The sequence below is a fragment of the Arachis ipaensis genome, chromosome B10, assembly GCF_059453495.1.
Source record: "Arachis ipaensis isolate K30076 ecotype BB chromosome B10, ASM5945349v1, whole genome shotgun sequence".
NCBI lineage: Eukaryota > Viridiplantae > Streptophyta > Magnoliopsida > Fabales > Fabaceae > Arachis > Arachis ipaensis.
Window position 1 is genome coordinate 85,564,462 of NC_142435.1, and position 14,531 is coordinate 85,578,992.

Consider the following 14,531-nt stretch of genomic DNA (forward strand, 5'->3'; position numbering starts at 1 on the left):
AGGATAGAAATTAGGGTACAATTAGGTTAATCACTCTCAAATTTCTCTTTTAATTCTTGTTTTGATTTAGTTTCTCCTTTCAATTTCTTGTTGTTACATCTCTACTCTTCTAGTTTTTACTTGTCATTTCCTTTATTTTGTCCTCTTTTATGTTTATGAACTCATGTTGGATTTGATTTATTTCTAATGCAATTTAATGTTTGATGTTCTTTTAATTGTTGATTTAAGTTGTGATTTTACTTTCCTTGCAAATTGTAGTTGGTAGATTTTACTATTTCTTGCCATTTATTATGCTTTCCTTTATTACCCACCAAGTGTTTGACAAAATGCTTGGTTGGACTTTAGAGTAGATTTTGAGCATTCTTGGCTTGGAAAGAGTAATTGGGCAATCTTGAGTCATGAAAACCCAACTTATGTTGGTGATCTAGAGTTGTTAGCTAATATTGTTTTCATTGACGCTAATCTTTTGCTAATTTAATTAGTAAGTTGATTAGGACTTTTGGAATATTGTCTCCATTAACGCTAATATTTTGCTAATTAAATTAGTGAGTTGATTAGGACTTTTGGATTGAGATTAGCTAGTCTTATTAGACTTTCTCCGAGTATGAGGATAACATGATACCTTTCTCAATCGTCGGGGATGACGTAATAAGATAAATTCTTGTTATTATTGTGGTATGATTGATTAGTCTTGTTTGACTTTCTCCCTATTTGTTGGAGTTGACTAAATAAGATGAATTAATCATTGCATGACTAGGATAGAAAGCCTATGATCTCAACACTTGCCATGAATGTCTCTATTTATTACTTGCTTTCTTTAGTTACTCTCTTTACTTTTCTTGTCATTTAATTTCTTGCCCCTCTTATCAACCAAAAACCCCCTTGCCCCTTCATAGCCAATAATTGAGCACTTCATTGCAATTCCTTGTGAGACGATCCGGAGTCTAAATACTCCAGTTAATTCTTATTTGGGGTTTGTTAATTGTGACAACCTAAATTTTTGTATGAGAGGACTCTTTGTTGGTGTAGAACTATACTTTACAACGAGAATTCACTTCAATTGAAGAAATTCTAAACCGTCAAAAGTTCGTTCATCATGGTACTACACTCAACCCATAGCAAATGTATCCAACTTGGATATGCTCAGAAAAGAGTTTTTGGAGAAATTCTTTCCATCTGAAGTTACTGATAAACTAAGGAAAGACATTTCCACGATTGTTCAAGATGACAACGAGACTCTCTTTGAATACTGGGAGTGCTTCAATAATCTTCTGGAAGCATGCCCCCACCACAGGATCGACAAGATAGTATTACTCAGCTATATCACACAGGGTTTGAGGCCCCAAGATAAGACCACATTGGAAAGTGCTAGCAATGGGTCTATGAAGAAGTACAAAACCACTGACGAGGCATGGCAATTGATCAGCGACTTAGCTGAATGTACTAGGAACCACAGGCAGAAGCAAGGCCGTTCAAAAGCCGTTACAGAAGTATCCTCTAGCAGAGAGACTACTGCTCTAGATCAGAGTATCTGTCAAATGACCAACTTGCTGAAGCAGATGCAATTGAATCAACAACAAGTTCAGCAAGCTCAACCTTCTCTGATGACAAGTCATCTTAGCCTAGTTTCACTAGTTTTTTTCTTTTGTTTTCAATTGATTATTGCACTTTCTTGAGCCATAAGCAAGCCAATTGGGTAGATTTCCATGTTTCCATTGATTTAATCAACCATAGATGAATTAATGCAATTTCATGAGGATTTATGCTATAATTGCCACATATTACGAAAGAATGACAATCTCATGATTTTGAGCATAGCTTTGATGTGTTTGGTTGATTGATGATAGGTGAGAAAAGCTTGGAGAAAGGATGAAGCAAGAAGGAATGGCTAGGAGTAAGAGAGAACAAAAAGTTTGAGCAAAAGTTTGCCTCAAACTTTAGCTCAAACTTTCGGATAAGAGAAAACACACCAGGGAACAAAAAGCTTGAGCAAAAGTTTGCCTCAAACTTTAGCTGAAACTTTTGGGAGAAAAGCTTGAGCCAACATTTGCCTCAAACTTTTTGGCAAACGTTGGCATCACAAATCAACACCCTGGAGAGAAAAAGTTTGCGCCAACGTTTGCCTCAAACTTTTTTGGCAAACGTTGGCGCCATCAGCAACACACCCTGGAAACAAAAAGTTTGCGCCAACGTTTGCCTCAAACTTTTTGGCAAAAGTTGGCACCATGAGTGTGCAAAAGGGGGCAAACGTTTGAGCAAAAGTTTGACCCCAAACTTTAGCTCAAACGTTGGTAGCAGCAAGAATGGGGTTGCTGATGTAAAAAGTTTGAGTAAAAGTTTGCCTCAAACTTTTACTCAAACTTTTACTCAAGCTTTCATAATTCCCAACCCGGTTCACTTCGGTTCTCTCTCCAACTCCAAGAGCAATCAACCAAGGCCTCTATCAACCCAATTCCATCAAGAGCAAAGGCCCAATTCAAGGCTTGAAGACCATTTGAAGAAAGTGTATAAATAGCTTAAGATTTAAGTTTTTGGGAGAGCTTTTTCTTTTCGGTTTTGATTTGGTAGTTTGTAGAGAGCTCACTTTTACATTTTGGCATGGTTGTTCTAGAATTCAAGAGAATTGGGGAGGAGAATTGATCTCTCTTCTTTCTTGTTCTTGCTTGAGAACTCTTTACTTTTCTTGCTTCGGATCTTGGGTGGAGAATTGAAGGAATTCTGTTTCAATCTCATCCTGAGATCTCTCTGTTTAATTTTACTGCATAATTGAATTTCCATTTCTGTTACTTGCTTCTTCATCTACTTTCTCTGCAATTTACATTTCCTTTGCAATTGCTCTTGTTGGATCTAGGAAGGCATTGAGATCTAGACTTGGTTATCTAGTCTCTTGGGTCCTGAGATCTGAATTATCATTTTACTTTCTCTGTTTAACGCTTTTCATGTTCATTTACATTTCCGTTTTAGATCCGGTTCAATCCAAGCCATCTTCTACTCTTCTGTGTGTTGAATTTTACTTTTCCTTGTTTAATTTCTGCAAATCCAATTCCCAATTCCCTTTACAATTCAAGCCATTTACATTTCTTGCACTCTAAGATTCTGCAATTTACATTTCTTGCGTTCTAAGCTTCTGCTCTTTAATTTCTTGCTCTTTAAGATTCAGCACTTTAAATTTCAGTTCTCTTTAATTTCATGCAATTTAAATTCTGCAAATCACAAATCTCTCAACCAAATCTTGATTCGCTTGACTAAATCAACCACTAAACTAAAATTGCTCAATCCTTCAATTCCTGTGGGATCGACCTCACTCCCGTGAGTTATTATTACTTGATGCGACCCGGTGCACTTGCCGGTGAGTTTTATGTCGGATCGTTTTCCGCACATCAAGTTTTTGGCGCCGTTGCCGGGGATTGATTAGATTGACAATGATTAAGTAAGGTGGTGGTTTAGATTAAGCACTTTTTCTTTATTTTTGTTCATTTCTAACTTGCACACTAACTGTTTGAGACTTTGTCTCTACTAACTCTCACTGCACTCAAGCTACAGAGTGCTCTGTGCATCTTTGCTGTTTTGGTTGTATGACATGAAACAGGAGAGAGTTCTCCACCTCTGGAATTTCTGAAGAAGGGCACCAAGAAATGGAGGAGACCGGAAGGAAGTCCATAGTGAGAGGAGAAAATCAAAGGCAACAGGATTTTCAACCTCCATGATCAAAGAATGGAGGATGTCAAGCTAGTGACAATAAAGAAGCACTTGTTGGGAGGCAACCCAACCTGAGGTAGTTTTTTTTTCATAGCTATTTCAATAAAAAGGTTAATTAATTTTATCTATATTGCAAGAAGCTAAGTTTGGTATTGCACACCAAAACAATCTAAGGGAGAATGAAGGATTCTAAGTTTGGTGTTCCACCAAAATTTCATCATAAAATGCATTCTCACTTTCTGCATAATGCTAGCTTCAAGCATTTAGATAAACTAGTTAACTATCCTACTCTTTCCTAGTTTTCAGTTTTATTACTTTTGAAAAAGAAAAAGAGTTTCACACATGGTTAATCTGATGCATGAGAACCATTGGCAAGGTACTAAGTTTGGTGTTCCCACACCAAAGTAAGTTCAAAGGCCCACAAATAAATCATGCATGCTAACCATTTTTCAAGTGCTTGGGGAACAAGCAACTTTCAATATCATTGCAGAGGTCCATACAAGTTTTTGAAAGAATTAAGCATCATCAACCAAAGAGATGAAAGAGGAATGTGTGGATCAGTGATGATGATGATGAGGAGTAAAGCAAGCGAACTCCAAAAGGTTGTATTGTTAAGTGATTGTTTTACATCAAACACTGCTATGATTGAGAGTGATTTTGTTTCCATGTCTATCTGTCTGTATAGTATAGTTTTTTTTTTGTAATTCAATAATTAAGATGCTTGATTATTCACAACACTACACTTTTCACACTTGTTTGCACTCAATATTTCAAAAATGCATCACATGAAAGTTCTTTGAAAAGAAGGATTGAGGAATTGAACAATTTTGAGGCAAGCAAAAGATTAGGAGAAGTGGTGGTTTTAGTTGTATAATCATGTATTGAGATTGCATGCTTATGAAAACTTGCATGGGAGCTCATAGGCGGGACATAGAGTTCAAAGAAGTGTTGTGGAGATTCTCAAACATTTATTGATCCAAGAAGCAGCAAACAAAACAAAAGAAAATAAAGAAAATACAAAAACAAAAAGAACATGGCCCAAGGCTCTGAGCATCAATTACTAGGCAGAAAAGAAAAGAGAAACAAAAACTCAAAGAGTTATTATCCTAGTAAATGCTTGTGGTTGAATTGTGTCAAAGAAAGAGGCTTGAGCAAGTAAATCCTTAGGGGTGTTTTAACACCTAATACCTTAAAACCAACTGGTTTAGGAGTATTGATTGAAAGCTTATCTAAAGAGCCGCTTTGAGACATGACACTTAGAGTCAAGGCCAAAGCACAGAAACTATAAGCTGCTTCAAGGTGATTACATATAAAGAGATCTTCATGATATTATTTGGATGAAAGTTCTAAGACCTAAGACTCCCAAGATGTAGGGACTAGTAAGCACTGAAGCCCTTGCATGAGCATATAATTTAGAGTTCACCCCACTGTCACTTAATCACCTCACTCACAGGACTTTACAAGTTGTTCTTCAATCCGTCTTAATCAAAAGAACCTTTGAACATAATTCATTTCTTGCTTGGGGACAAGCAAGCTTTAAGTTTGGTGTTGTGATGACAAGTCATCTTAGCCTAGTTTCACTAGTTTTTTTTCTTTTGTTTTCAATTGATTATTGCACTTTCTTGAGCCATAAGCAAGCCAATTGGGTAGATTTCCATGTTTCCTTTGATTTAATCAACCATAGATGAATTAATGCAATTTCATGAGGATTTATGCTATAATTGCCACATATTATGAAAGAATGACAATCTCATGATTTTGAGCATAGCTTTGATGTGTTTGGTTGATTGATGATAGGTGAGAAAAGCTTGGAGAAAGGATGAAGCAAGAAGGAATGGCTAGGAGCAAGAGAGAACAAAAAGTTTGAGCAAAAGTTTGCCTCAAACTTTAGCTCAAACTTTTGGATAAGAGAAAACACACCAGGGAACAAAAAGCTTGAGCAAAAGTTTGCCTCAAACTTTAGCTGAAACTTTTGGGAGAAAAGCTTGAGCCAACGTTTGCCTCAAACTTTTTGGCAAACGTTGGCATCACAAATCAACACCCTGGAGAGAAAAAGTTTGCGCCAACGTTTGCCTCAAACTTTTTGGCAAACGTTGGCGCCATCAGCAACACACCCTGGAGACAAAAAGTTTGCGCCAACGTTTGCCTCAAACTTTTTGGCAAAAGTTGGCACCATGAGTGTGCATAAGGGGGCCAACGTTTGAGCAAAAGTTTGACCCCAAACTTTAGCTCAAACATTGGTAGCAGCAAGAATGGGGTTGCTGATGTAAAAAGTTTGAGTAAAAGTTTGCCTCAAACTTTTACTCAAACTTTTACTCAAGCTTTCATAATTCCCAACCCGGTTCACTTCGGTTCTCTCTCCAACTCCAAGAGCAATCAACCAAGGCCTCTATCAACCCAATTCCATCAAGAGCAAAGGCCCAATTCAAGGCTTGAAGACCATTTGAAGAAAGTGTATAAATAGCTTAAGATTTAAGTTTTTGGGAGAGCTTTTTCTTTTCGGTTTTAATTTGGTAGATTGTAGAGAGCTCACTTTTACATTTTGGCATGGTTGTTCTAGAATTCAAGAGAATTGGGGAGGAGAATTGATCTCTCTTCTTCCTTGTTCTTGCTTGAGAACTCTTTACTTTTCTTGCTTCGGATCTTGGGTGGAGAATTGAAGGAATTCTGTTTCAATCTCATCCTGAGATCTCTCTGTTTAATTTTACTGCATAATTGAATTTCCATTTCTGTTACTTGCTTCTTCATCTACTTTCTCTGCAATTTACATTTCCTTTGCAATTGCTCTTGTTGGATCTAGGAAGGCATTGAGATCTAAACTTGGTTATCTAGTCTCTTGGGTCCTGAGATCTGAATTATCATTTTACTTTCTCTGTTTAACGCTTTTCATGTTCATTTACATTTCCGTTTTAGATCCGGTTCAATCCAAGCCATCTTCTACTCTTCTGTGTGTTGAATTTTACTTTTCCTTGTTTAATTTCTGCAAATCCAATTCCCAATTCCCTTTACAATTTAAGCCATTTACATTTCTTGCACTCTAAGATTCTGTAATTTACATTTCTTGCGTTCTAAGCTTCTGCTCTTTAATTTCTTGCGTTCTCTTTTATGATCGCCCCAACCAAGGGTACAATCAAGGTGGAAATAATAACCATGGATGGCAGGAAAATTCTAACCAGAATTGGAGGGACAATAATAACAGAGGAGACAGAGATAATCAGGAAAATCAGAGGTGGAATAATAACAACAACAGGCAGCAGAACCAACCTTACAGAGCACCTCACCTGAGGCAATCCCAAGGACCACAGAATACCCAACAGCAGACCTCTCAATTCACTCATCCTTCTTCATCTCCTAATGAAGAGCTACTAAAATTTTTTGAGCAAAGTCAACAGACCATGGAAAATAACATTAATGCCAGTCTGAATGGTTTGACCGCTACTTTGCATGCTCTTGTCTCACAGATTGGATCAATGCAAAATTCCAATAACCAACCTTCAAGTTCCACTGGAATTCCCTCTCAACCATTACCCAATCCGAAAGGGGGCATCAATGCCATCACCCTAAGGTCTGAAACTATACTGCAGGAGATGAATCAGGAGGAACCAAGCTTACCAGACCACGCCTCAGCTGAAGAGGTAGTAGAAATCGAAGATTTTGAAGAGGAAGAAGACATACAGGACATAACTGAAAAAGAAGAAGCCCAACCATAGGAGGAAGTACCAAGAGGCGCAGACACTGCAGAAAACACCACTCCCATTCCATTTCTACAACTTGCAAGGAAGCCCAGGAAGCAGCTGGAACCCGATCCCAAAATGGTAGAAATATTCAAAAAGGTTGAGGTAACCGTTCCTCTTTTTGATGTTATTCAACAAGTACCTAAATATGCAAAGTTTCTAAAAGATTTATGTATACATAAGCACAAAATTCATGAATTAGAAACTATTCCTTTAGGTAGTTCCATATCTGCTTTAATGGGAGGATTACCTGAGAAGTGTAGTGACCCAGGTCCTTGTATAGTTAGTTGTACTATTGGTGGAGTAGTAATTTATGATTGCATGTGTGATTTAGGAGCATGTGTTAATATAATGCCTTTGTCTATATATGATATTTTGAGGCTCCCTCCCTTAAAAAGGTCGGCAGCTCGTTTTGTGTTAGCAGATAAAAGTATTATTACAGTGGCTGGAGTTGTTGAAGATGTTGTGGTGAATATTAAAGGGCTTACATTCCCCACTGATTTTTATATCTTGGAGATGCCCCATAATGACTCAGATAAGCCATCATCAATCCTACTTGGAAGACCATTCCTGAAGACATCAAAATTCAAATTGGATGCTTTTTCAGGAACATACTCTTTTGAAATAGATGGCCGCATAGTAATCTTCAATTTGAATGGAGTCATAAACAACCCTCCAGAAGATCATTCTATCTTCTAATGTGATGTCATAGATGAAACTGTAGCTGAAGTTCACAAGGAAGGGTTAGAAGAGAGGCACATTGGACAAGGTCCAAGTGTGGAGACCCTCTTGACTGACAATGAGGGCACCTCAGCATTTTCACAAGCTCCAGACAATCCAGAGCCTACCCATGATCAGAAGTTGGAACTGAAACCTCTTCCTCCACATCTCAAATATGCTTATCTTGAAGATGAGCAGAAGTTCCCCGTTATCATTGCAAGGGAACTCACTTCCCAACAAGAAGAGCATTTACTTGATGTACTGAGGAGGTGGTGCACGAATTGTGAATCACACTTTTCACAACGCGTACCACTAACCAGCAAGTGCACTGGGTCGTCCAAGTAATACCTTACGTGAGTAAGGGTCGAATCCCACGGAGATTGTTGGTTTGAAGCAATCTATGGTTATCTTGTAAATCTTAGTCAGGAAGTCAATTATGTTTATCAGTTGAATTATGAATAACTAAGAGAGCATAAATTAAAGGTTACTTGTTGTGCAGTAATGGAGAGTATGTTGGAGTTTTGGAGATGCTTTGTCTTCTGAATCTCTGCTTTCCTCTGTCTTCTGATTCACGCACGCACGTCCTCCTATGGCAAGCTGTGTGTTGGTGGATCACCGTTGTCAATGGCTACCTTCCATCCTTCCAGTGAAAACTACGCTCACGCGCTCTGTCACAGCACGGCTAATCACCGGTTGGTTCTCGATCCGGTTGGAATAGAATTTACTATCCTTTTGCGTCTGTCACTAACGCCCAGCCTTCAAGAGTTTGAAGCTCGTCACAGTCATTCAATCCTTGAATCCTACTCGGAATACCACAGACAAGGTTTAGACTTTCCGGATTCTCATGAATGCTGCCATCAGTTCTAGCTTATACCACGGAGATTCTGATTAAGGAATCTCAGAGATACTCATTCAATCGGATATAGAACGGAGGTGGTTGTCAGGCACACGTTCATGGTTTGAGGAAGGTGATGAATGTCACTGATCATCACCTTCATCACAGTTAAGCGCGAATGAACATCTTAGATAGGAACAAGCGTATTTGAATGGAAAACAAAAATACTTGCATTAATTCATCGAGACACAGCAGAGCTCCTCACCCCCAACAATGGGGTTAAGAGACTCATGCCGTCAGAGTATACAAAGTTTAGATCTGAAATGTCATGAGATACAAAATAAGTCTCTAAAAGTTGTTTAAATACTAAACTAGTAGCCTAGGGTTACAAAATATGAGTGGACTATGATGGATGATGCAGAGGTCCACTTCTGGGGCCCACTTGGTGTGTGCTGGGGCTGAGATTTGAGTGAGTCACGTGCAGAGGCCATTTGTGGAGTTGAACGCCAGTTTTTATGCCAGTTTGGGCGTTCAACTCCAGTTTTTGATCCTATTCTGGCGCTGGACGCCAGAATTGGGCAGAAAACTGGCGTTGAACGCCAGTTTACGTCGTCTATCCTTGTGCAAAGTATGGACTATTATATATTGCTGGAAAGCCCTGGATGTCTACTTTCCAATGCAATTGGAAGCATGCCATTTCGGGTTCTGTAGCTCCAGAAAATCCAATTTGAGTGCAGGGAGGTCAGAATCCAACAGCATTAGCAGTCCTTTTTCAGCATGAATCAGATTTTTGCTCAACTCCTTCAATTTCAGCCAGAAAAATACCTGAAATTACAGAAAAACACACAACTCATAGTAAAGTCCAGAAATATGAATTTTTCCTAAAAACTACCAGAAATAGACTAAAAACTAACCAAAGCATACTCTAAACTATATGAAATTATCCCCAAAAAGCGTATAAAATATCCGCTCATCACAACACCAAACTTAAACTGTTGCTTGTCCTCAAGCAACTAGACAAATAAAATAGAAGACTAATAGGTTGAGAAGCAATAATATCTCAGAGTTTTTGAATGAAGCTCAGATTCTAATTAGATAAGCGGGACTAGTAGCTTTTTGCTTCTGAACAGTTTTGGCATCTCACTTTATCCATTGAAGCTCAAAGTGATTGGCATCTATAGGAACTCAGAATTCAGATAGTGTTATTGATTCTCTTAGTTCAGTGTGATGATTCTTGAACACAGCTTCTTTATGAGTCTTGGCCGTGGCCCTAAGCACTTTGTTTTCCAGTATCACTACCGGATACATAAATGCCACAGACACATAACTGGGTGAACCTTTTCAGATTGTGACTCAGCTTTGCTAAAGTCCCCAATTAGAGGTGTCCAGAGTTCTTAAGCACACTCTTCTTTTTGCTTTGGACCTTGACTTTAACCGCTTAGTCTCAAGTTTTCACTTGACACCTGCACGCCACAAGCACATGGTTAGGGACAGCTTGGTTTAGCCGCTTAGACCAAGATTTCAGTCCTTTAGGCCCTCCTATCCACTGATACTCAAAGCCTTGGGATCCTTTTTAATTGCCCTTGCCTTTTGGTTTTAAGGGTTATTGGCTTTTTCTGCTTGCTTTTTTTTTTTTTTTTTCTGCAAGCTTTGTTCTTTGCTGCTTTTTCTTGCTTCAAGAATCATTTTTATGATTTTCAGATTATCAATAACATGTCTCATGTTCATCATTCTTTCAAGAACCAACATATTTAACAGTCTTAAACAACAAATTCAAAAGACATATGCACTGTTCAAGCATTCATTCAGAAGACAGAAAGCATTGCCACCACATTTAACCAATTAGAATTTGTTTTATTTAAACTCGAAATTTTATTGCTTCTTATTCAAAAGATCTACTATTTTATTCATGTTTAATGATGATGAGAAAAATAAACTATAGCTTAATTGGAGATAAAATCAAATAGATACTAATTACTATTATATGACTTCTAAGGTAAACTTTTTATAAGGACACTGTCACAGAGTTAAGGCAGAAATTGGAAATTAACAACCTTTATTCTGGGGGTATGGGGGTTCCTCTGATCCTTGGGAGGCTTGGTATTACAGAAGACTTTTGGCGCTTCAGTTCCCTTAAGTCACGTCCCTGCTCCTCTTGTTCTTTAAACATCTGGGTCAGCATTTGACTGTGTTCCTTCTGTTGTTTTATTATTTGCTCCATAGCTTCCTGTATCTTGGTGACAGACTTCTCAAGATATTCCCAATATTCCGCTTGAGGAATCTCTGGGAGGAATTCCTGTGCTCTCTTCTTGATAAGATCCTCCTGTGCTTGTTGTCTCTCCATTGATGCTTTGGTGATTGACTTTTCAATTAGGATATATTCAGTTATTCCCATCTTGACTCCAGCGTCCTTGCAGAGCAGAGAAATCACGCTTGGATAAGCTAACCTGGCCTCTCTTGAATTTTTGTTAGCAATCTTATAGAGCTCTGTTGAAATCAGCTGATGAACCTCCACTTCCTTTCCCATCATAATGCAATGAATCATCACTGCTCTTTTAACTGTGACTTCAGAACGGTTGCTGGTGGGCAACAGAGAATGCCCAATGAAGTCCAGCCATCCTCTGGCAACTGGTTTGAGATCCTCCCTCTTGAGTTGATTTGGGACGCCCTTTGTGTTAGTGGTCCACCTGGCTCCAGGGATACAGATGTCCTCTAGAATCTTATCCAGGCCAATGTCTGCTCTCATCATCCTCCTGTTGAAGGAGTCTGGATCATCCTTTAGCTGAGGTAGCTTTAGTATCTCTCTGATCTTGTCAGGGGTGGTATGAACAATTTTTCCCCTGACCATGGTCCGAAATTCGTAGCAGGCAGTTCCAGATAGTCTTTGCTTGTCAGTCTGCCACATATTAGCATAGAACTCCTGGACCATGTTCCTTCCTACTTTCGTTTCAGGATTAGCTAGGACTTCCCAGTTCTTGATTCGAATTTGCTCCTGGATCTCCGGATATTCATCTTCTTTCAGATCGAATCTCACTTCTGGGATCACTGATCTCAGACCCATTACTTTAAGATAATGGTCTGAATGTTCTTTAGATAAGAACTTCCCTTGATTCCAAAGTGGTTTTGGAACGCTCTCTTTCTTGCCCCTTGGAGTGTATTGTTTCCCTTTGAGAGCCATAATCTTAGTAGTGATCTCGGATAAACACACCAAACTTAGAGGTTTGCTTGTCCTCAAGCAAAAGAAAAGAAAGGAGAGGGATAGAAGGAGATTGAGTAGTACTTGTTGATGAAGGAGGGGGGGCCGAACCCAATTTAAAGGGGTGGGGGGGTGGGTTTTCGAAAAATTGGAAGAGATAAGAAAAAAAGATTGAGTTGAAAAAGATAAGATAGAAGATAGAGTTTAATTTTGAAAAGATATGATAGATTTTTGAAAAAGATAACTCTGAATTTTGAAAAAGATAATATGGATATTTGAAAAAGATATGGATTAGTTGAAAAGATTTTTGAGTAAAAAAGATAGATTTGTTTTCAGAAAAGATTTTGAAAAGAGTTGGATTGAATTTGGAAAGATGGATTTTTTTTTTTTTTGAAATTAAGGATTTTAGAAATCAGGGTTCTTGATATGTTCATGTAAAAATCATGCATTGAAGCATAAAATTTGAAATTAAAATGGAAATACGTGTGGGTTTACTGGATTTGGCTCCTCCCTGTCCTCCTGGCGTTTGAACGCCCAAACACTGCCTGTTTTGGGCGTTCAGCGCCCAAATGCTGATCTCCTGGGCGTTCAGCGCCCAGTTGCTGCCATTCCTGGCGTTCAACGCCCAGTGGGTGGCCATTTCTGGCGTTGAACGCCCAAATGCTGCCATTACTGGCGTTCAGCGCCCAGTGGATGCCCATTTTGGGCGCTGAACGCCCAAAATGCCCCTTTACTGGCGTTTTCTTGCCATTGAGCTCTTTTACTCTGTTTTGTGTGCCGAGGTCTTCTGTAAATGATTATTTACCTTGTTGTCAATGAACTCTATATAAAAAATAAAGATAGAAATAGGGCAAAATGCTTAGAGGATTGTTGCCCCATGGCTGGGTTGCCTCCCAGCAAGCGCTTCTTTATTGTCTTTAGCTGGACCTTGCTGAGCTTTTAATCTAGCTTCAGCCTTGAGCATTCTTGCTCAGTGTTGCCTTCAAGATAATGCTTGATTCTCTGTCCATTGACAATGAACTTCTTATCAGAATCAATATCTTGAAGCTCCACATAGCCATATGGTGACACACTTGTAATCACGTATGGTCCCCTCCACCGGGATTTCAGTTTCCCGGGGAATAGCCTGAGTCTAGAGTTAAACAACAGGACTTTTTGTCCTGGTTCAAATATTCTAGATGACAGCTTTCTGTCATGCCATTTTTTTTATTTTTCTTTATAAAGCTTGGCATTTTCGAAAGCTGTGAGTCTGAATTCCTCTAGCTCGTTTAGCTAGAGCAATCGTTTTTCTCCAGCTAATTTGGCATCAAAGTTTAGGAATCTGGTTGCCCAGTAGGCCTTATGTTCCAGTTCCACGGGCAGGTGACATGCCTTACCATACACCAATTGGTATGGAGAGGCCCCTATAGGGGTCTTGAATGCTGTTCTGTAGGCCCACAGTGCATCATCCATGCTCCGTGCCCAATCCTTTCTACGGGTATTTACTGTCCGTTCCAGGATTCTCTTTAATTCTCGATTAGAGACTTCAGCTTGCCCATTGGTTTGTGGATGATATGGAGTGGCTACCTTGTGGCGAATTCCATACCGAACCATGGCAGAGTAAAGCTGTTTATTGCAGAAGTGAGTGCCCCCATCACTGATTAGTACTCTAGGGACACCAAACTTGCTAAAAATATGTTTCTGGAGGAACTTCAGCACTGTTTTAGTATCATTGATGGGTGTGGCAATAGCCTCAACCCATTTTGATACATAATCCACTGCCACCAGAATATAAGTGTTTGAGTATGATGGTGGGAAAGGTCCCATGAAGTCAATTCCCCATACATCAAACAACTCTATTTCCAAGATCCCTTGTTGAGGCATGGCGTAACCATGAGGCAGGTTACCAGCTCTTTGGCAACGGTCATAATTACGTACAAACTCTCGGAAATCTTTATAGAGTGTGGGCCAATAGAAGCCACATTGGAGGACCTTGGTGGCTGTTCGCTCACCTCCGAAATGGCCTCCATATTGAGATCCGTGGCAATGCCATAGGATTCTCTGTGCTTCCTCTCTGGGGACACACCTACGGATAATTCCGTCTGCACATCTCTTAAAGAGATAGGGTTCATCCCACAAGTAGTACTTTGCATCAGTAACTAATTTCTTCTTTTGTATTCTATTGTACTCCTTGGGTATGAACCTTGCAGCTTTATAGTTTGCAATATCGGCAAACCATGGTGCTTCCTGAATGGCAAATAGATGCTCATCAGGGAACGTCTCAGAGATCTCAAGAAAGGGGAGGGACGTCCCTTCCACTGGCTCTATCCGGGACAGATGATCAGCTACTTGGTTCTCTGTCCCTTTT